Source organism: Polypterus senegalus, chromosome 10 (assembly GCF_016835505.1).
Source record: "Polypterus senegalus isolate Bchr_013 chromosome 10, ASM1683550v1, whole genome shotgun sequence".
NCBI classification, from domain to species: Eukaryota; Metazoa; Chordata; class Cladistia; order Polypteriformes; family Polypteridae; genus Polypterus; species Polypterus senegalus.
The window spans coordinates 108,186,926-108,209,351 of record NC_053163.1 but is presented as its reverse complement, the minus strand read 5'-3'; the positions used below and the strand labels follow the sequence as shown (position 1 = coordinate 108,209,351).

Genomic DNA, 22,426 nt, shown 5'->3' with positions numbered 1-22,426 from the left:
GTTTATTTCAGCCACATCCACGCCATCAGAGAGTCTCTTTTCTGCAGCAGGAAACACCACATCAAAGCTCAGAGCAAGCCTCATTTCTGAGCATGTTGATATGCTCACTTCTCTTCATTGCAACCACCACATGCTCCTTTAAAAGTTAATGAACACATACTTACACACCCTATCTACCTCATCTAGGGGATTCAATTCTGCCAGAACTTTTTTTTGCCTCCTACAAATGCCACAAAGTCTTCCAAGAAGACAGTAAAGGCTTATGTTATGCTTGAAGTGTACTTAGGTTGAAACTTGTACTTCTGAAAATTATGTTGTACATCTTAAAGGCAGAAGTAGTGTGTTAAAGAAGTTATGAAAAAGAAAAGGAAACATTTTAAAAATAACGTTACATGATTGTCAATGTAATTGTTTTGTGACTGTTAGAAGTATTCCTGACATCAAGGATTTGATTATCATTATTTCTTTCAATCAGGTTTGTATTTGGAGGATGTGTTGTGCTCAAGTTATATTCCGTGTTTGTCAACCGTTGTAAAGATAACAGGTTTCATTCATCGAAGTATTCACTACCCAAATTGGTACTCATGAATCTATGATGTTTAACAGGCATTCCTGGTATTAACTTATGGATTTGCCTGTGAATATTTAGCGGCAGCGTGTCTATGAACTTAATTTAAACGTAAGCTTTACACCTTCCTACTGCATCAATAAACAGCTCGTCTTCCTCTTTATCTGAGACATCACACACTGCATGCACGGGTTTACCTTTCCCAGTCCTGCAAAGTCAGTTCACGTGAGCCGCTCGGAGTACATGCATCGAAGCCTCTCAGCTGTGCTTGTGCTATCTCGTGCGATCTTGCGATGTCCATGGCTTTATTTAATGTTAGCTCAGACCCGGCACTTAAAATTTTCTCTCGCACTTTCGCTGAGATTGTGCCAAACACTAGTCTATCCCTGACCATCTCATCTTCGTTTGCATAAGCACAGTCCTTTACCCGCGAATATTTAGCAGCAGACTGTTTCTGTTGGATTGCTGCAGACGGACGGCCTTACATGGGCAGGCACTCAATTACGTGGGAGGCGTGACGATGAGGGAAGTAACTCCGCCTCACATGGCGACCGAGCTGCAGGCTATTGCCGTATATATGTACATAAGTAGGATTCAGTTATGACCATTACGTGTAGAAGTTCAAAATGAAACCTGCCCAACTTTTGTAAGTAAGCTGTAAGGAATGAGCCTGCCAAATTTCAGCCTTCTACCTAGATGGGAAGTTGGAGAATTAGTGATGAGTGAGTCAGTCAGTCAGTCAGTGAGGGCTTTGCCTTTTATTAGTATAGATTTATGTACTGTGAACGCTGGCCCGGACACAGGCAGATGGACAACATAGTTTCACCACACACCCTTCATTATATACAATATTTAAAAACTTTGTGCACTACCAACCCCAGTGCCTCCTGCACCGATCCCCCAAAGTCCAGGCCACACAGTCCTTTTGTCTTTCTCCTGGCCGCCTCCAGTCCTCACTCCAGCTCCGTCTTCCTTCCTCCCGACTCTCGGCAATGACTGGAGGGAGACGGACCCTTTTATGGGAACCCGGATGGGCTCCAGCTGCTTCCCGGTGTTTAAACAGGTATGTTGTGGCAGATGGTCTGGAAGTGGGGCGCCGCCTGGCGGTGACCACGGGGCCCTACAGGGCTGGGCTTCCATGCCCTCTACCTGAGGCCACCAGCGTAACCAGGACGGACGCCCCCTCGCGGTCTGGTGGAGGTACAAGCCCTCCTCTGGTCCTCCTGGGCGTCCCGGCCGGGTGCCACAGTACGTATACCTTTTTTTACAGTGTAGTGGTATCTCAGTATATGTCCGCTTTGGAATAAGTCCAACTTGGTACGTCCTGTTTGGACGCGAAAAATTTTGCTTGATATACAACCTTTGTTTAGAATATGAGTCGCGTGCTAGAACACTACGTGCTACCCTTGTTTACCTCTCTAGAGACAAAGCCACGACTTCCCATGAGTGTCAGTACACCAGTTGCTAGCATTCAGTGAACAACTCGCGCTATAGCTCTGAATTTTCATGTGATCTTGTGTTTTTTTGCGTAAATTTGAATTGATTGATGAAAAGTATGAAGGTAGCATGCGTATTCCAGGACTTAACTGCTGCATAGCATATGCTGAGAACGACGGCATCTATGATTGTGAAAAACAAAGACATCGTTAAAAAGTAAAGTGAGGTTACATTTTCATTTATTTCATCTAATTTATTTTTTATGTATTTTAATATTAAGCAGAGTTTAAATTATTTTATACAACCCCATCAATGTATTACATGCCAATAACAATAGGATTTTTTTCATGGGAACGGATTAATCATTTTCCCTTATTTCTTATGGGAAAAATTTGTTTGGTATACGTCCTGTTTGGTATAAGTCAAAGGATCTGGAACGGATTAAGGACATATACCGAGGAAACACTGTATTTTGTAACTGGTACATTATTTTTGTATTTATTTGTTTTTGTGTTTTAGACAATAATATAGCACTTAAATGCACTAAATGGGTTTAGTTTTTGACAAATAATTTTATTGTACACAATTTAAGCAATAGTTTTTTCTAAAAAGGAAATAAAATACCTGTTACTTTTCAGAGAGATGTCTTTTCTTTTTGTATGTTTACTATTGATCTCAAATAAAGCAAAAGTATTTATCAGATTACACAATGAATCGACGGAATAATAATACATTTTATTTATGTAGCGCCTCTCCCATGCTCAAGGAATAATCGGTAGAATACTCAATTACTTAAATAATTGACTGCTGCAGCTCTAAAAAATACAAGTATTTAGCTCAATGTCCATTCACGATTGATTATAAGCAGTCCACAGCAACTGGAGTGCATCTTGTATCAAAGAACATTTATAAAAATAAAATAAATAAATACATACATACATGATGTGTATGCATCTATATCACTGCTTTACTGCATTGGGTTTTATTGTCTCTTTCTATTCTGTAATATTGCGAGCTCGGCTGCAATCTATACCCATCCTCTTCATTGTGTGCCTTGTCACTAACTTTGCTTCTGAAGGCACTCTTCGTTATTGAATAATTTTAAGTACCAAATGTCGATTAGAGGCTGTCAACCAAGTTATTTACAATCTGATTTTCACGGGTCAGTGAATTTTTCACTACATTGTCACCAGCCACAAGATTTACCACAAAACTGTAGCAACTGGTAAGTAATTTGCTTTATATGCATGTATGCAGCATTCAGACTTTTCAAAATTTAAACTTATATGCATACAGATAAGCTGCACAACAAGCACAATGGAAAATAAATCTTTAATGAATGGTATGCGGAGAAATGTTTTTCTTTCACCAAGTTTTACCAGTCAGGGAATGAGCCATTGTAATGAAAAGGATCCAATCAGAGTACGAGCACGAAATAAGCACAAACCAGAGCGTCATTAGAGTATTATTTTTGGAAAACTATGTTTATGCCTGTTGACACTAAAACGCTTATGATACTGTAAGGTTTCTAAACTCTTTTGGGACTCCCCCCCAACGGGATGATACGCCGAAGATCGTCCCAAAGCACGATTGCTGTGTCTGTGGAAGATAGCTTCTCCGTTGCCGGGGCAACCGTAGGCTGCCAGCGCTGTATTGGCTTGGTGCGAAAACAAATCCCAGTCAACCACGGTCGCTCAATATGTGCTTGTCGTCGATGGGTGATGCAAGGACATATAAATGCAGGGAACAGTATTACTTGGCCATGACCTGCCTGTTGTGTCTGTGTATAGGAGAGTGGAAGATCCCAATACAACAAATAACCTTGCTGTTCCGGTTTCAAGCTAAAAAAAGCTGAATTTTCTAAATTACTCAGCCACGTGTTTTGGGGTGCAAGACAGGGACTCGCACGTCACAATACGCTTTCAGAAGTATAGAGCTTTGGAAAACATTTTTAAAAGTCTTCAGGGATCGAAAATGATGGGGTAATGTGGATGAAAGGTAAAAATGTAGACAAATGTATGCGTTTTTCAATGAAAATACCTTTGTGCGTACAGGGCCACAGAAAGAAGCACTTTTCCCTCAAACCCACAATCCCAACCCCTCACTCACCACAACTAACTGAAAACAAATGGACACATTATCAATCACAGCTCACAATTCACATTATTTCTCTGTCTGTGACTCTCTATAATGTTCTGAAAAAAGTGGGAACCTCTGGCTTCTTTATCAGTATATTGCGATCAGCGGGCAATAGAAAGGCAAATGCTGTCTCATTTGAAAGGGCAGAACCTAGGGAATTCAGATAACTGGTCATTTCAACATTTTCCCACATTAATCCCATGCAACTAGTTATCTCATGTGATTTTACTGACTGGTGCTGGACACCCTGCAGGCCGTGATGTACACCTATAAAATGTACACAAAGACATAGTAGAACAACAGGATTTCTGCAATGATTAACTCTCGCTAAAACAACAACAAAGAAGAATATATTACACGGATGATATAAGAATCGATTACACAAACAGCGTCAGCAATCTGACTGTATGTATAGTACTGAATAATAACTCCCTTATGTCATATTTTTTAATATCCTTTTTATCATCATTCTTAGCACATTGTGTATATTTTCTATTTTTTTGTATTTTTTTATTTTATTATATTGTTTCATTATTACTGTTGCTCACATAGGTACTGAACCTTTAACAGCTTCACGAATCCTTTCTTTGTCTGTTATGTTATGTCGCCACTGTGAGCATTTCCCAGTGTTCATTGTGCTTACTGTAAGAGGAGTTGTACCAAAAGAGTTTGAGCACTCATATGTTTTCTGTTTAAACATTTCAGCCTGTTAATAATAAACATTAACAGATAAAGGAGTTCAGTGTGGTTTCATTACTCCTTCGTGGCAGTTCACAAGAATCGGTGAGTCACAACACAGAAACATCAGACGTTAACTGGTTTCAAACCAAAAGCAAAGCAGTACTGCAAGTGCGGCAAACACCAGATATAATGGGATAACTTAAAAGTTACATGTGATTGCATTTGCTTCCTTTCCTCCCTCATACTACTTAATCATCTTAATTTTTGTGTTGAAATAAATTGCCTTTTTCCTGTAATTATAAGACAAATGTAACTTAATGTAGTCAAAACCGCTGCAGGTAATAAAGAGTGATCAAGATGAATGAGTCGCGGCATACAGTGCTGGCATGGTGACAACTTATTTGCCAATGAGACAAACGGTCATCTAATTGTCATAGGGCACACAGGTCAACGACTACCTGTATGTTCAAAAAAATGTGTACAATTCCACTCGAAATTCTATGCATTTCAGTGTTTTTATCTGAAATACATACTTATGTACTAATTCCTTGATTCCATCTGTATTCCCCACATCAATGAAATCATGCAGTCCTACTTGTTCTGTATAATAATGTAGGAGGAAAAGGAAAGGAATGAATTCCAGTCTTGTTCAGTCTTCTGAAGAGATAGGCACCAGCTTCATATATTTGAATTGGACAAAAAGATATAATTAAATGAAAAAAAATAACGTAATAATTCTAAAGCTAAGCCATTTGCTCGCAGCGTGTTCATACTCTCTCTCTCTCTCTAACGCCCAACTTCTCTGTGTAAGGCTTGTCCATGTCATACTTCAAAGGCGTGTCAGTTTGTTTTACTCAGCATGTGAACTATGGATTGCAGCAAATGCTCAAAATCCAAAAAAAAAAAAATGCTATGTTTCAACAAAGAAAACAGCGACAAAGCAAAATGCAGCAATTGTGGCAAGATAATTTCTTGTAGGGGATGCTGTACAACAAATATGTCAAAACATTTACTACAGCACAGTATACATTTAAAAGAAAGTACTGCATTCAATGTCTTATAGTCTCCCAGCTCAAGTGCCCAAGCTAGTGCTAGCACATCACTCTCAGGTAACGTATATAACGGAACTGGTAACAGCATAAGCAACTTTTATTTTAAACTGCAAGACAGCAAATTAGCTTGCATTTAACAAACAATATTTTTCTTAGATGATTGTTTGCGGAGGTGTACTTCCATCACTTCTCCTTGACCTCTTGTGCAGGCAAGGATAACCAAGCTGTGACACTCATTCAGGTTAGCGATTAAGGCCGGAGTTATACTTCACGCGACGCGACGCATGCTGCAACGGACGCTCCTGCTACGCAAGCGTTGTAGTGTTTATACTTGCGCGCGTACTTTACGTAAATCTGGAGGAATCCACCAGGTGGCAGTGCGAGATATCACGGCGAGAACATGTTCGGCTTCTCTGTGTTGTGAATTGCCTAGAACACCTATTAAATTCCGATGACACCTTACCGCAGTATCTCTGAAAAGGATGTTAAATGATTAAATCCATCAATCCAGGGATGTGCCCATTCCAGCAAGCATTGGGCACGAGTGAGAAACAGTCCCTGGACGAGGCCTCAGCTCATCGCAAGGTTAATACAAGCACTCGCATACACTAGCGTCATTTTAGCGGCACCAAATCCCCAAATCTGCATATCTTTGGAAGGAAACCGGAGCACAGTGTGGAATACAAGCATGAAATACCAGCAACATAACTCCCTGCAAGACAGCAGTGCTATCGCTCCGCCACCGTGACACCCCCATGTGTGTAATTATTAACAGTATTCATTATTTAAACTAAACTATATGTAAAATGTAACATACACACTTTAATGCATTTCATCATGAAAGTGATATCAAGTATAAATCTAAAGATTCTAAATGTGCAGAGAGTTGGAATATCATACATTTAATTTGTTCTGTGTGGCGATCTATTGCTGCTTTCCGCTGGTGTCAGGTCCCAGAAGCTCATAGCGATTAAAAACTGGGATGACGTTTACAATGGTCTGCATTAATGATAAAGTAAACTACGAGGTTAAAGTTAAAAGGTTAACATTTCCACTTTAACCGTGTCCTTTATTTTTTTCTCAGAGGCTCAAATATAACGCTATACATCATGTTGCTGTTGTTAAGTTGCCAAAAAAAAAAAGACGGCACAAAAGATGGTATGAGAGACTTTCAAAATGTATCGTGTCGTTACGATCAGGAATATGCGATGCTTAAATATAAAAGCACCACGAATGCATCTGTATGTCGGCATTTTGCTTCACCACATCGAAGCATTCATCCCGTAGGATCTGCATAGAGGCTTTCTGTCACATGTAGATAGTAAACTGAGACACTGACGTCACTTTTCGACTTTTAGCACACTGCGCCCCCCGACTTTTTGCTGGTACTGCAACTCACGCGTCGCGTTAATTTTTGAGGACCTGCTCAGAGGACGCGTGAAATGAACACTGGGAACACGTGGCAGCCATGATGCGGGCACGTACGCGTTCTGAGCGTGAAGTATAAATCGGCCCTTAAGACAAAGATGACCACAGAGAAAACTGAAGAGTCACAGAGCAATGTCAGTTTATTTATATAGCACATTAAAAAGAACATAGGAATGCTCTAGCCAAAGTGCTTTACAATAAAAGAAGAAAAAAAACCATACAATTAACATAAATAACAAAAAAAAAGAAATAAAATAAATGAACATAAATAAATAGAAGTCAGATTACATAATCACAATGAGGAAACCATCAGTACTAGTCAATAGGAACGGAAAACGGTGAGAAAGGAATTCAGTACAACAAAGGCTAAGGAAACCACCGTCGCAGTATAACGAAAATAGCAAGGAGCAAAACCAATGCCAATGGTCGAAGAGAGTACCTTCTTATAACAGGCTACGGAAAACATAGACATATATAGATAGACGCAGCATTCACTGTGTTGCCCAGTCGACACGATAAGTCGGCGCGTCCGCCCTATTGCGAATGGTAAAAATGCCATTTAAACTAATATAGGTAGACGCGGAAACTGGGTTTTCTGATGAAAAAACAATAACGTTTTAAACAGTATCGTTTACATACAACAGATTTTGGAGAATCGTTTACATGCAATTATTTATATTCATTTATACACTAAATGCGTGCGTATCCCATTGTCTTAGAGTTGGTGGGCGGGGCTGTCTGTCTTTCTTGCCCTTAGTTAGAGTTGGCAGGCGAGGCTCTGTGAGTTGGCGATCGTGGCTCTCTGTCTTGCATGCGGTGTAAAGTCAACGTGGCTCAGTTGGCGTGCGTGGCTCTGTCGTGCGTATCCCATGACGCGGTAGGAGGGTTAGAGTTGGCGGGGCTCTGTCGAACGTATCCCATGGTCTTAGAGTTGGCAGGCGGGGCTTTGTCCTGCGTGTCCTCAGTGAATTATATATATAGATTACTGAAGGTCATGGAAAGCAATTAAATAGAAATGAGTCTTTTATCTTGTTTTGAACAGTTCAATTGAAGACGACTCCTTTATGTAATGAGGTAAAGAGTTCCACAGGCGTGGAGTAGCAGCTGCAAAAGCCCTGTCCCCCTTAGTTTTACACTTGGTACGAGGGTCAACAAGAGACAACTGACCAGAAGATCTAAGCACTCTAGATGGCTGGTGTAAAGCACACAATTCAGATAAATAGGCAGGAGCAAGCCGCCTATGTAAAGATTTAAAAACTTGCAATAAGATTTTAAAATCAATTTGAAAACTGACAGGCAGCCAGTGTAAAGAAGCTAATATTGCATAAACAGAATCATACTTTCTTGCCTCAACCAGAAAGCGAGCAGTTTGTAAAAGACTGAGAAATAGCCGAGAAGTCCAAGACCAATTTGAGCTTCAGCTGATGGACCCACTATAAGCACCTCCGTTTTATTTTGATTCAGATCAAGAAAATTATTAGCCATCCAGGATCTTAGTTCAAAAAGACAGTTGTGCAGTTGATTCATTGCAGAGTTGCAGACAGGAATATAAACCTGTGTATCATCAGCATAGCAGTGAAAGGAAATGCTAAATTTCCTAAAAATAGCTCCAATAGGATGAAGGTATATAGAGAATAAAATAGGACCCAAAATGAATCCCCGAGGAACACCACATTTAAGAGGAGTAGTAGATGAAAAAGAGGAATTTAAAGTCACTAAAAAAGTGTCTACCAATTAGATATGACCTGAACCAGTTAAGAGCAGCCCATTTAAGCCCACCAACAATATCTCATGGTCAACAGTGTCAAAGACAGCAGACAGGTGAAGAAGGACAAGGACTGCAGCGCCGCCTGAGTCAGTAACAATAGAGACGTCGTTGAATACTTTCAGGAGGGTTGCCTCAACACCATGATAACGCTTAAAGCCAGATTGGTAGATCTCAAAATAAATTATTGGAGTTAAGGTGATGAATTGATTATACATAATTCTTTCTAATATTTAGCCAGAAATGGCAATTGGGAAATCAGGCGAAAATTGGCTAAAACTACAGGCTCTAATTCTGCCTTTTTTAGACAAGGACGCACTGCAGCATGTTTAAAAAAATGAGGGCACAAACCCCCCACTAACAGAACCATTGATAATGGCTAGTAAAGATGGACCCAAAACATCAAAGGCGTGGTGGTACAATATCAAGAGGACTGAGAGTGGGTTTAAGGGTGTCAATAGTACTTTTTAAATGTGAAAGTGAGACAAGATCAAAAGATTCCAAGACAATTACATGATTAACAGTAGGAAGTTCATAGCCAGTTGGAACAATACCACAGCGGATTGTATTAATTTTACTGACAAAGAATGAAAGAAACTGCTCACATGAAATTACAGTACTATTTAATCCCATCAAAAAATGAGGGTGAATGGCCACATTAATTGAATTAAATAAGGCCCTAGGATTCTTAGAATGACAGGATACTAAATCAGCAAAGAAATCATGTTTAGCTTTCTTAACTGCAACCTGAAAGTTGAACAGAGAGGTCCTAAAAATCTGTTTAGAAACAATCAGTCCATCTTTTTTTCCAATGGCATTCCGCATTTCGGCAGAGGTGGCGTAGCGGTCGCGTAGTTTCATTTAGCCAGGGAGCAGGGCTTCCCTTATTACTGCATGTCTTGAGCAGAGCAATTGAGTCTAAAACCGTTTTACAAGAAGAATTAAATTCTAAAACAGAATCATCTATATCATCATATTGAACATGTACATCAAGAGAATATGGTTTTAAAATTGGGAATAATAGAAGAATTTAAAAAGTGAGAACAGTAATATTCAAATCCATCATTATAGAAAAGTGATCAGTAAAAGAAACATCACATAAATTAATATTATTAACTGAAATATCACATGTAAGAATGAGATCAAGGGTGTGACCGAGAGAGTGAGTTGGCATATTAATATGCTGGATAAAATCAATTGAGTCCAATAGTGATAAAAAGTCATTAACCAAAGGTTTCGATTGACAACAAACATGTATGTTAAAATCACCAACAATAAATACTTTGTCATGTTAGAGGGTAATATCAGTCTGGAGATCAGAGAATTCAGAAATGAAGATATCATTAATTACAGGAGGTCTATAAACCACAGCAAACAACAAAGAAGGGGAGCTGCACACTTCGAAAAGTTGCAGTTCGAAGCTACTAATCGGACCCCCTTGTAAGGGTCCGACACAGTACCATACTTTTAAAAACAGTGGCAATGCCACCACCATGACGAGTCAGCCAAGGAGAGTTTAAAAATGAATAACCTGATGGTACCAAGTCAGTAAAACATGAAGAGTCACAATTTACAATCTAGGTCTCAGTGATGAAAAAGAAATCCAGTTTATTTGAAATAATAAAGTCTTGCAGAATAAAAGTTTTATTAGACACTGATCTCATGTTCAAGAGAGCAGCCTTGATAGAAGTAGAAGAGCTTGCTGCGGGATGAGCATGGGTGAGCGTGTGAAGATTAGCAGCGTTTACTCCCCGAGAGCACAATGAGGAAGAGTGATGCCACCTTGAGATGGAGAAATTAAATTCAGTATCCAGCACCCATGGACCAGGGGTGGAGTCCTGTGGAGGAGAAGGTGGGTCATAGACAACTCTCGCAGGCATCGGGAAACCAAGCTCTGGGACTTGAGTCGGCGTTGTTTAACAGCAATACTGGCATTTGTGGTGAAAGAGCTACACTCTCAGTTGTTGAATCACTCTCATTTACGTAGGTAGGAAAACTAATAAAAAGTATAATAAACTACAATCTGACGATTTTACTTGCAGCCAATTTTAGTGTTATTTTGAATTTCTATTTGTAGGGAGATGACAAAGGCCCTAAATCCAAAGTACATTCGTCTTCTAGACATATTTTGTCTAATCATTTAGTGCCAGCTTATTACGAGGCAGAGAAGTCAAAACTAATATCAGACTTCAATGATGTCAGCAAGGTAGTTTTAACCAGTGACAGCTGGGCAAGTATTTCTCAAGATCTTCACATCACAGTGACAGCACATTACATCACTGAAGGCAAAATAAGACAGAAAGTTCTTAAAACAAAAGCTGTTTATAAAGCACTAACAGGACCAGTGGAGGCTAAAGAATATTTGTGATATTCTGCAGGAATATGCCATCTTCCATAAAGTAAATGCTGTCTCTGTAGATAATGCTGCTAATATGGAGGTAGCAATAAAAAGCTACAGTTCATAAAAATAGGCATACTAATAGAAAAAGCTGATATACGGATTTTTCTTAACAAGAACTGCTGACTTTATTGCTGCACATGCACACACTTTTTACTTTGTGTATTTGTGATATTTAGGTTGAAGAAATCTTAATTTACAATTATTTATCTTAAAACATACTGTTTTTGTTTTACTGCTTCAAGTAACCTTTGTTGTAACACTTTAAGCAGAATTGCAATCAGATTTGGAATCAATAAAATCTAAACGATACCCAACCTACTTTTATATTTGCGTCATGTCATAGATAGGGATATGGGTGAGGTTTTCTCCATCATCTCATTTTCCCTATTTAATTGGCTTCAACTATGACCCAAAAATGACACATTATATAAGCAATACTTTAACTTGCATTATTTTATTATGCTGAAACTCAAGTTTGACCTTCCTATTCTATCTAATGTAATGCATTAGAAAGTATGACCAGATACTGTGAAACCTACTGCAAATATAAAAACACCAATAATAACACCAACAGCACAATGCTCTTGACTATTAAATTGGTCAATATCACCACTAAAGCATGGAAGTTACGCAAATCTGAAACAAATATGGAAATGTATGGTGATAAAATATCTTGACTGTACTGCAAAGTGCAATGAGCTTTCACTCATGGGAACAATAGCGCTGCTAGCATTTCACAAGTGGTTACTAAAATTGAATATGTGGCGCTTCAGCACCAATATGAGCGAGAATTAGTATCTCTGATACTGGATTATGAATGGGTTAAAATCTGCTAGCAATACTGGTTGGAAACATTTTATCAGTGGTTCTCAAAGTTGGGTTCACATAACACCTGTGATTCACAAGCGCAAGTCACATTTTCTGCAAGGTAACATTCCTCACATCAGAGCAAAGTACTTTTTAAATTTCCACATATACATCAGTCTGTTATATACATATTTATTTATAACGGCTGAGCAGCTGTCCAATATCTGTACTATACAGTGAACTTAGGTAAATAAGGAGCTGATCTAAAACTACCACCATGGAGTACACCATTGTAATTGTCACTGTAATACTTAATTAACTTTGCCATGCATGATCATGTGGAGAAGAGTCACAATGATGCACTATATATAATGAATAAGCACTAACAAGAAAACTCTCTTCATGAACCAAGAAATAGCATGCAGGCTTCCAGCACCGTTTTTTTTTTTACACATAGGTGCCTATGGACACTTTCAACACTGGCCTTCCTTTTTTTCCTAGAAGACAAAAAAGTGAAGGAATAACACTAATTTGCTCCAGTTCACTAACCACTTTGATGATACCCACCAGAAAACACAAATCTGTAATATAACAATATTTTGTCATGGCAGAATGAAAGCAGCAGCAAGCCATACAATGAAATAGAGGTTACATTAATGGCAAGGACTGGCTTTAATTAAACAAGTGTGTTGTAGCCAAAAAAAAAAAAAAACACACTACAGCCACTGGAGACTTCCAAAGCCAAACCTAAGGAACCCTGTACTACAATAACAATGTTTACTCCACTCGCATTTTTATGTTGTCATTGACCCCTAACTGTCCTTTGCTCACTTCATCAAATTAAGCTCCTGTCCAGCGCAGCTTTTATTTGTCATTATGCTGACATCTCTTTAAGGTTGAGTTTAAACAGACCATGGGACAAAAGAAATGTGTATACACAGAAGTTGCAATCAGATTTGGTTCTTATGATATATTTTTTTAAGAAAAAAGGGGCAACTCTTGTATTTGAATACATTAAACTTAAAACCTAAGCTTTTTATAATCAACTTAATGTGTTTTTAGGAAAACCCAAATGACTCCTGATATACTGTAGTATAGAGTTGCTGCACATACATACTTTCCTATTTGAGAATTATAGTCAACTAGGATGTGTTCATTAACTATTTTATTATCAAATCTATTATTTCTAATGTCACAAATGAAAGCTATAGGTCACACTAGACAGAATTGATGCAACAGGTTAATTAGGCCACACTTATTTTCCCCATATTCACTATTTGAATGAAACTTTTCACAATTATTGTTTTAAAACGCTAGAAGACCTATTAATTTTGTATAAATTGCTTCAGTAGATTTTTGTTGAACAGAGAAAACCATTTTGCACTTTCAATCCACTTTTGTACCCAGCTAAGTACAAGTGCAGTGCACATTTTTCCAACTAAAATGATTCTTGCATTTCCCACATGATAATGTATTAGCCTTCAGCATGTTACTTTTAAAATCATAACATTTGTTGGGAAATTCATGTGATTTACATAACACTTTTTCTGTGTATTGTAACCAGAGATGGAAAAAGTTAAAGGAACAGTTTTGTACACCTGCTGACTGAAATCCAGGGACATTTTATAAGCAACATTTATGAACTAGCAGTTAGCCTTAATAAAATACTGAATGCAAGCATTTAGATTCATCAGTAGCCGGAATAAAATGCAAACTGAAAAGCATATACAGTATATTGAGTTTCCTTTAATTTTTTGTTAACGTGTCAAGTCATATGCAGTAAGCCATAAATTGATCTACTCAAAAGTAAGCGTGCGTCATACAAGTCCATTGGTACTTATGTTTAAGTCTGAGGATGGCTTTGCTAAAGTCAAAGATACAGCAGTCCAACTATGATCAACGTTCACTTATTAGTGTGTTTTCACATTATAATTACCACCTTTATTATACTAAAGGTACTCGCATGAAAAGTTCTAATCTAATTCTTGCTTTCAGAAACCTGGATTTTAGCCGAGATCTATTGTAACCCTTTTATCATGATGACAGTATATCGGAAGGTTTCTTGACAGAAGTGATGCAGTGCATGTTGCCAGCCACATGGAATTTAAGTAATGCCGTGGCCATAGGTGGGCTGTCGAGAATGACATCAAAGTCCATTTTTAAAGACTGATTCAGTAATTCCTCAATAAAGTCAATTACACTGTAAAGTGTTTTGACAGTTATGAGCACTCCTTAATTTACAGTTGGACTTTAAAGGGTAAGGTTGTTTTCAAAAGACTTGTGACAAGTTGCATGAAATTTTACAAACAATTGAAATGGCCAATCTATCCATTTTCACGAATGACTAATCCTGCAAGCAACCACAGTCTATCGCAGCATCATTGGGCATAAAAGAAAAACAACAAATTGTAGGGCTCATTCACTTGCACAACCAAATACTCACAAACTACCGGCCAATTAAGAGTCATCAGCCAGTCTAACACATGCCTCAAAAACTAAAGAAAAAAAAAACAGGCAAATTAATATTTAGTCCCTGAATAGACAGTGATCAGGCTAGAATTTCTGCTCATGGGCATGAATGTGACTGAACTGGATTAGATAATGGATTAATATGATTGAATAAAACACTGATGCATGCATACAAAGTGTTCATAATAAGAATTAAAAAAAAAGTGATAAACAGTATATAAAAAAAAATTTAGAACAACTAGCATAGGAATATCAACAATTTAGAATCAAATTCCATAGTGAAATCAGTATTTAAAAAACATAACATTCTTCTGTAGAGCATGACAAAGGCACACTTATTTCAGAATGCAATGAACATTATTTCCCTTAGGACAAACTGCTATAAATACTGTACTATCAGCTGAATAGCACCTTCCAAACATCCAACATAACAGTGAGCACTTTTACTATTGGCAATATCAGAAGATGATGGAAGCTTCCACAAGATAAATTTCCTCAGGCAAATGGGCTCAGGTGATCACATTGTTCCATCTATTTGCTGAAATAATCTGCCTTTATACTTCAGAAATTGATAAATTTATGTTGATTCGCTGAAAATACAGTGCTAAACTCAGCAACTTACTCTCAGGTGCACTTATTTTATTGAAGTAAGAATACCTGCTTTATTATTATCCAAAAAGCACTAGGTAATGCAAGCAGCACTCGTATCGGTATGCAATGGCATAATTGTATAGCCAAGCAGAAAAGAGAATGCTGAATGCAACCTGTGAACAAAAACCTATAAAGTGTCAGTTTAATTTTAATAAAAATGTTTGCTATATGTTGAAACAGTGTGGTTAGGCAATACACCAGTCAGATTTCATACGTCAAATATTCACGGGCCCAGGTCAATGATGTAAAAAAGGGGATGGATGTAATTTACTTCTGATTTATAAAACAAAAAAAAAAAATCATCACAGGCTCCTTGCTTGATTTTCAGATTCAAAGTGTATGATGATGCTCAACTCTCTTTTGCTAAGTCGGATCATTTTACCAAAGGAGAACTCTATAAGTGGACTTGCATTTGTAAACTGAGGTTTCTGCCTTAACTGGGTTATTCACCAATCCCAGTTTTTCCTGTGGATGTAAACAAACTCAATGTCTATTTGAACGAACTTGCACTCTGTCCACACTTGTCTTTTGCTTTCACATTGCCTCATGCTCACTCCTTCCAAGTCTTTTTATTACTATAACTAGTAACACACAGACCGTTAGTTCTCAAAGAAAGGTAGTACATGCACCCCTCTTGAAACACAGCACCCCAAGTGACTCCACTGACGTAGCTGCAATGTCCTTCACTATTATCTGATATTGCAAAGCCCCCAATTCTTTGGTTGTGTATGACTTTCTGTTGCACTCAAAAGTGTAAGACTGGTTCCAGCTCTAAAAATTATTATTCGACCTGTGCAATGTGCTTCACTGTCACCAGATCTAATCATGGTTCTTTTCCTGACAGCAATATAACATGCTTTTCCTGTTTGCCATGGCACAGTGTGCATTCATGTTACTGCTTTTCATAAGAAGGACTGGAAGCCCACTTTTTTAGGGGAGGTGGTTTGTATGCACAATTCATGAGTCATGTCACACATATAACTTCACAAGTGAGGAAGTAGATAACCTCCCAGCGGTATGTTGGGACTACTAAGGAGGTACTGACTGAATTGGAAATTATAGAGAAAGAAGTACTGCTCAGATTAAATAGACTAAAATCAAGAAAATCTCCAGGACCAGATAATATTTACCCTCGCATTCTTAAAAGAGGTTAGCGAGTACATAGATAGATTAAATTAAAGAGTGATAAAAATGAAGGTATAACAGACAGTAACTTTGTATAATGTTAACGTTTGACCCCCCCGGTGGAATTGAAGAGTCGCACAGTGTGGGGGAGGAACGATCTCCTTAGTCTGCCAGTGGAGCAGGATAGTGACAGCAGTCTATTGCTGAAGCTGCTCCTCTGTCTGGAAACGATACTGTTCAGTGGATGCTGTGGATTTTCCATGATTGACAGGAGCCTGCTCAGCACCCGTCGCTTTGTCACAGATGTCAAACCATCCAGGTCTGTGCCTACAATAGAGCCTGCCTTCCTCACCAGTTTGTCCAGGCGTGAGGCATCCATCTTCTTTATGCTGCCTCCCCAGCACACCACCGAGTAGAAAAGGGTGCTCGCCACAACCATCTGATAGAACATCTGCAGCATCTTATTGCAGATGTTGAAGGACGCCAGTCTTCTAAGAAAGTATAGTCGGCTCTGTCTTTTCTTGCACAGAGCATCAGTATTGGCAGTCCAGTCCAATTTATCATCCAGCTGCACTCCCAGGTATTTATAGGTCTGCACCCTCCGCACACAGTCACCTTCGATGATAATGGGGTCCATGAGGGGCCTAGGCCTCCTAAAATCCACCACCAGCTCATTGGTTTTGCTGGTGTTCAGTTGCAGGTGGTTTCGCACCATTTAACAAAGTCCTTGATTAGGTTCCTATACTCCTCCTCCTGCCCACTCCTGATGCAGCCCACAATAGCAGTGTTGTCAGTGAACTTTTGCACATTGCAGGACTCAAAGTTGTATTAGAAGTCCGATGTAAACAGGTTGAACAGGACCGGAGAAAGTACAGTCCCCTGCGGCGCACCTGTGCTGCTGACTACAATGTCAGACGTGCAGTTCCCGAGACATACATACTGAGGTCTGTCTGTAAGATAGTCCACAATCCATGCCACCAGGTATGAATCTACTCCCATCTCTGTCAGCTTGTCCCTGAGGAGCAGAGGTTGGATGGTGTTGAAGGTGCTAGAGAAGTCCAGAAACATAATTGTTACTGCACCACTGCCTCTGTCCAAGTGGGAGAGGGATCGGTGTAGCATATAGGTGATGGCATCCTCCGTTCCCACCTTCTCCTGGTATGCGAACTGCAGAGGGTCGAGGGAAGGGCAGACCTGTAGCCTCAGGTGGTGAAGCAGCAGCAAAAAATGGCAAATATTATCCCGTAATAAAAAAAAAGGGTGACTGGGCAGATGCAAGCAACTATAGGCCAGTAACCTTAGCCTGCCTGGCAGGAAAATTTCTGGAAGGAATTAAGGATAACACTGAGAAGCACAAAGCAAGTGCAGGTGTTTTCTGAACAGTCAGCATGGGATCAGAAGGAGGTGGTCATGTTTTACTAACATGAGTGCAATTCTACAAGAAAACAACAAAAGGGCATAATCAAAGTGGCACTTATGGAAGCAGAGGGTGATGCTGTGAGGAACCTTAAAAGAATTAACCAATGTTAAGCATGGTGTTCCACAGGGGTCAGTGTTACGGATGCTGATATTTTTAACACATATAAATTACTTGGATAGGAATATAAGTAGGAAGCTGGTCATGTTTGCAGATAATACCAAGATAGATGAATTGGCAGATAATCTGAAATCCGTTAAATCAATGCAGAGGGACTTGGGAAGCATACGGGCTTGGGCAGATTTGTGGCAGATGAAGTTTAATGTCAGTAAAGTATTACACATAGGAAGTAAAAATGTTAGGTTTGAATACACAATGGCAGGACTGAAAATCAACAGTACACCTTATGAGAAAGATTTAGGAGTTCCAGATAGGGTTCAGAAGTCACTAAGAATTTCCAAAGAAGAGCCATGGCTAACTAAAAAGATTACAACATGCAAGCTTTCGAGGCAACTCAGGCCCCTTCTTCAGGCAAGGTGTCATTTTGCTTGGCTTTTCTCTACATTCATAATGGCTAACACAGTACAACACCCTAGTACTACAAAGAAGAGCGACTAGCCTCATTCCAAGGCTACAGGGGATGAATTAGGAAGAAAGATTAAGAGAGCTGGGTCTTTTCAGTTTACGCAAAAGAAGATTAATAAGTGACATGATTTAAGTGTTTAAAATTACGAAGGAAATTAGTCCAGTGGATCAAGACAGTAATTTTTTTAGAAAAATTATGTGGACAGGACTGACAAGCTTTGTTGGGCTGAATGGCCTGTGTCTAAATTGTTCTAATAAGCTGTCAACTGAGAGCAAGATCTTGGCTGAAAACCGTGGGATTTGAAAATTTCTGCATGATAGACAAAATCCTTAACATTTATTTTATATACATAGATATCTACACACACAGATATCTCTGTATCATTTATTATATGGATATGTAACATTTTGAGGGGGGAAAAAAATGTTTTGCCAAAAAAATTCTGAAAACCTGAAATTCTTAACTTTATTTTTGAAAATGTAACGTTGCCAAATAGATTTAAAAAAAACTGTACATTTCCATTATTCTCCTTTGCATTTGGTTATGATTCTCATTTTGCAATAACCATTTCAGATATGCACACACATGTCAAACCCGCTTAACTGTAATTTACACTGGCACTGTGGAAACAAGTGGAATACAACTCTGGAGAGGACACGTTCATCACAGAGCAACATCAGCCCGTTCGCACTGAAACCAACTTAAATTCACTAGTTATCCGAAACCGAATATACATTCACATTTTTTTAATTTACAGTTTTGGGGAAGCTGGATGAAAATCCAAATACTTGTACAAAAGTCATAAACATTGCGGCACGGCAAGTCTTAGCCGAGAAGCAAAAAGCCTACGACATCCTATTCCATCTATTGTGTAATCAATAGTACACCATTACACGGTTTTGCACTTAAATATCATTTGGATGCACGCATTTATTAAATCGATAAAATTAAGAAATTCGAAAACCTGGAGTCGAAGTTTCTTTTAGTTCTGCCATGAATGAGTTACGAGACACTACTCCACACAACTCAGGGAGCATCTACAGACGCTCTCCGCTCACATGCTCACTACCCATCCCCCATTTGGCCCACTATGCAGAATAGGTACAACTCCGCCCACTTGTCCTGACCCAATCATCCTTGACCATCAGCACGCAGGCGACCAGAAACCGCCCATTCAGGTACTGTCCAATCAGCGCGCTCTACTAGCAATGGCAGACGTAAACAAGCCGAACGCGGCTGCCGGAATGACGCACTTTGGACGGTCAAAGGGAGTCCTGGCACCGGGTCCAGAGTGGATAGAATAGAATTAGAAGAACGAAAGATGCGTTACTCTCTCTGCCATGAATCCACTGTTCATGTAACAGCATGGTACTAGAAGCAATCTCTTATCACTCATTTGGGTGTGGCTAAACCGGAGAGATAAGGGCTCCATGATTAGGAAACAAAGCGTAGAGAGCTGAAAAATACATTTCTTTACCGTTCCAGCAGCATATAAACCAGGCCGCGCAAATGGCGGTGGAGTCCAAGCTATTTTCCAATACACTAATACAAGCGATCCACTACTCATCACACCCAAAGGGTCGAGTCAAACGCATATGTTCAACAGCAATACGAAAGTGGCGCCAAAACCCCCGTCAGAAACAGCTGTCAAAAAGACCCATGTATCCTACAATGAGGTGCAAATTGTGCTCGATTATGCTCTCTCCCGGTAAACCTCGGATCCCCAAGCTTTGGCACTCCCAGTTCCCCACAGCTCTACGGGCCCCCGCTTGTCTGCACATCTCCCCGCCTCCACCTCCTCGTCCTTGTGTCCTCCATCTTGCTTAGCTTGCAGCGACTCAGCGGCCGCTCTCAGTAACCAGGAGGGGGGGGTGCACACCAGAACTAGCTCGAGAAACGCCGTCACCCAAGCTGTCTCTACCCGGACATAGCTAACACAACACAACGGCGGGGATTCGCTCATTCAGACTGCTAAATGCTGTCTTGAAAAATTACAGTCTAACAAACTTCCAGAAGCTTCTCCTTCTCCGCCATTTTACACTACTCACCTCGCCGCCGAGCTCCGCGCCAGACGTCCTCCTGTGCTCCTGCGACCGCCCGGTCCGTATCCTGGTCCTGAACAACACCCGAGCGTTGTATTAATTATTTGTTATTTGACAGAGCAATTTAAAAGTGGCGGTCTGAGACCGTTTTGTATTCTCACTCTCTCTCTCTCTCTCTCTTTACCCCGTTTGCTCTTTTCGGTTTGTTGTTTCGGAGATTGACGCGAAGAGAGACGTGTGCTGCAGATGCGCCACCCGGCGGCCAGAGTGAGCGGCGCGTATGGGCTCTGTGAAGAGTGACATCTAGCGGAACCTTGGAGTAAACGCAATTCCGGATGAAAACAAACCTATACTGTACTTACAGTGAGCAGTCTTGCTCCGCCCATCTACGCACGCAAACAAACAACGAATGGCCGACCGTGTGCACGTACAGCCTCTCCCTGAATATGCGGGCTTCGCCCATACGCTCGATTTAATTTAACTGAAGCCGAAAACGGAAGACTGGATCTATTAGTGTAGTCGGGGTCTTAGTGCTATTGCGCGTCTCAGCAGAGAAGCCATGTCTTTGAATTTGGCAGCATGACCCGCATTAGGTGTTTGCGAAGCATTTTTTAAAAATATTTCCCAGTTGCCTTTTAGTTTTGTACTTTCATGCTAAACATTTAAATATACTGTGGGTGTTTTTTTTCTTTCGAAGTTTTATTTGGTAAAATGCCTGACAAACTAATAAATAATGTGTAGTATTTTAATTAATAAAAAGTCTGTAATATGGGCATGAGAATTTGATATCTAGAATATTATTTTTTGTGTATGGCAAACCTTTCTGTATTGGTGTTCAAAGGCGAACAGGCCATGTAGTCAACAGATTAATCTTGGAGATTGTTACAGGTACCTACCCTTTTATGTCCTAACTCTCCTTTTTCATCACTGGTTTGAGAGAAAGAAGAGCCTATCTACCCAAGCAACACAGGGAACATGGAAGGGAGCAAGCTGGAAAATACACATTAGTTTATTTCAAAGCCAACAAACATATAAAAAAGACATTTATTGCCATGCTGAACAGGAAAGGTTAAAGACACGCTACTTTGTATATACCATTTGTATATAGCTTTCATCGGGTGTGCAGCTGAAAAGGAAAGAACAGATAACATTCAGTATATTGTGAGAACAAAGCCAGGGCAGATGAAAAAAGAAAAGGTGAGAGTAGGTGAGAAAAGGTTACCATTAAAGAATATGAATTAATATATATATATTGTGGTGACGCCCAGGAGGACCAGAGGAGAGCTTGTGCCTCCTCCAGACCACGAGGGGGCATCCGCCCTGGTTATGTTGGGGGCCTCGGGTACAGGGCTTGGAAGCCCAGCCCTGTAGGGCCCCGTGGCCACCGCCAGGCGGCGCCCCAGTGCCGGAATATCCCGTGTGGTACCCGGCCGGGACGCCCAGGAGGACCGGAGGAGGGCTTGTGCCTCCTCCAGACCACGAGGGGGCGTCCGCCCTGGTTATGTTGGGGGCCTCGGGTGAATGGCTTGGAAGCCCAGCCCTGTAGGGACCCGTGGCCACCGCCAGGCGGCGCCCCAGTGCCTGAATATCCCGGGAGCCCAGCACTTCCGCCACACCAGGAAGTGCTGGGGGGAAGATGACAGGGGACACCCGGACGGCTTCCGGGTGCACAGCCGGCACTTCCGCCACACTGGGGCGTGGCGGAGGATTGCCGGGAAGCAGCTGGAGCCCATCCGGGTTCACATTTAGGGGGCCGCCTCCCTCCAGTCATCGGCAGAAGTCGGGTGGAAGAAGACGGAGCTGAAGGGAGGGCTAGAGGCAGCCAGGAGAAAGGCACTGGAACTGTGTGGCCTGGACA

At 40.3% G+C, this 22,426-nt stretch overlaps 1 protein-coding gene across 3 annotated transcripts in view; it reads right to left on the bottom strand.

Annotated features, from left to right (window-relative positions):
* stag2b (stromal antigen 2b) overlaps positions 1 to 20,826 on the bottom strand; it is a 210,987-nt gene extending 190,161 nt beyond the window's left edge. For 2 of the 3 annotated variants that reach the window (XM_039766310.1, XM_039766311.1), the window contains exon 1: positions 20,575 to 20,824. The gene's annotated coding sequence lies outside the window, so the exon portion shown is untranslated. Of the gene's footprint in view, positions 1 to 20,574 lie in introns of all 3 variants that reach the window. The other variant, XM_039766312.1, reaches the window with a different exon arrangement.
* Between the last annotated feature and the right edge of the window lie 1,600 nt (positions 20,827 to 22,426).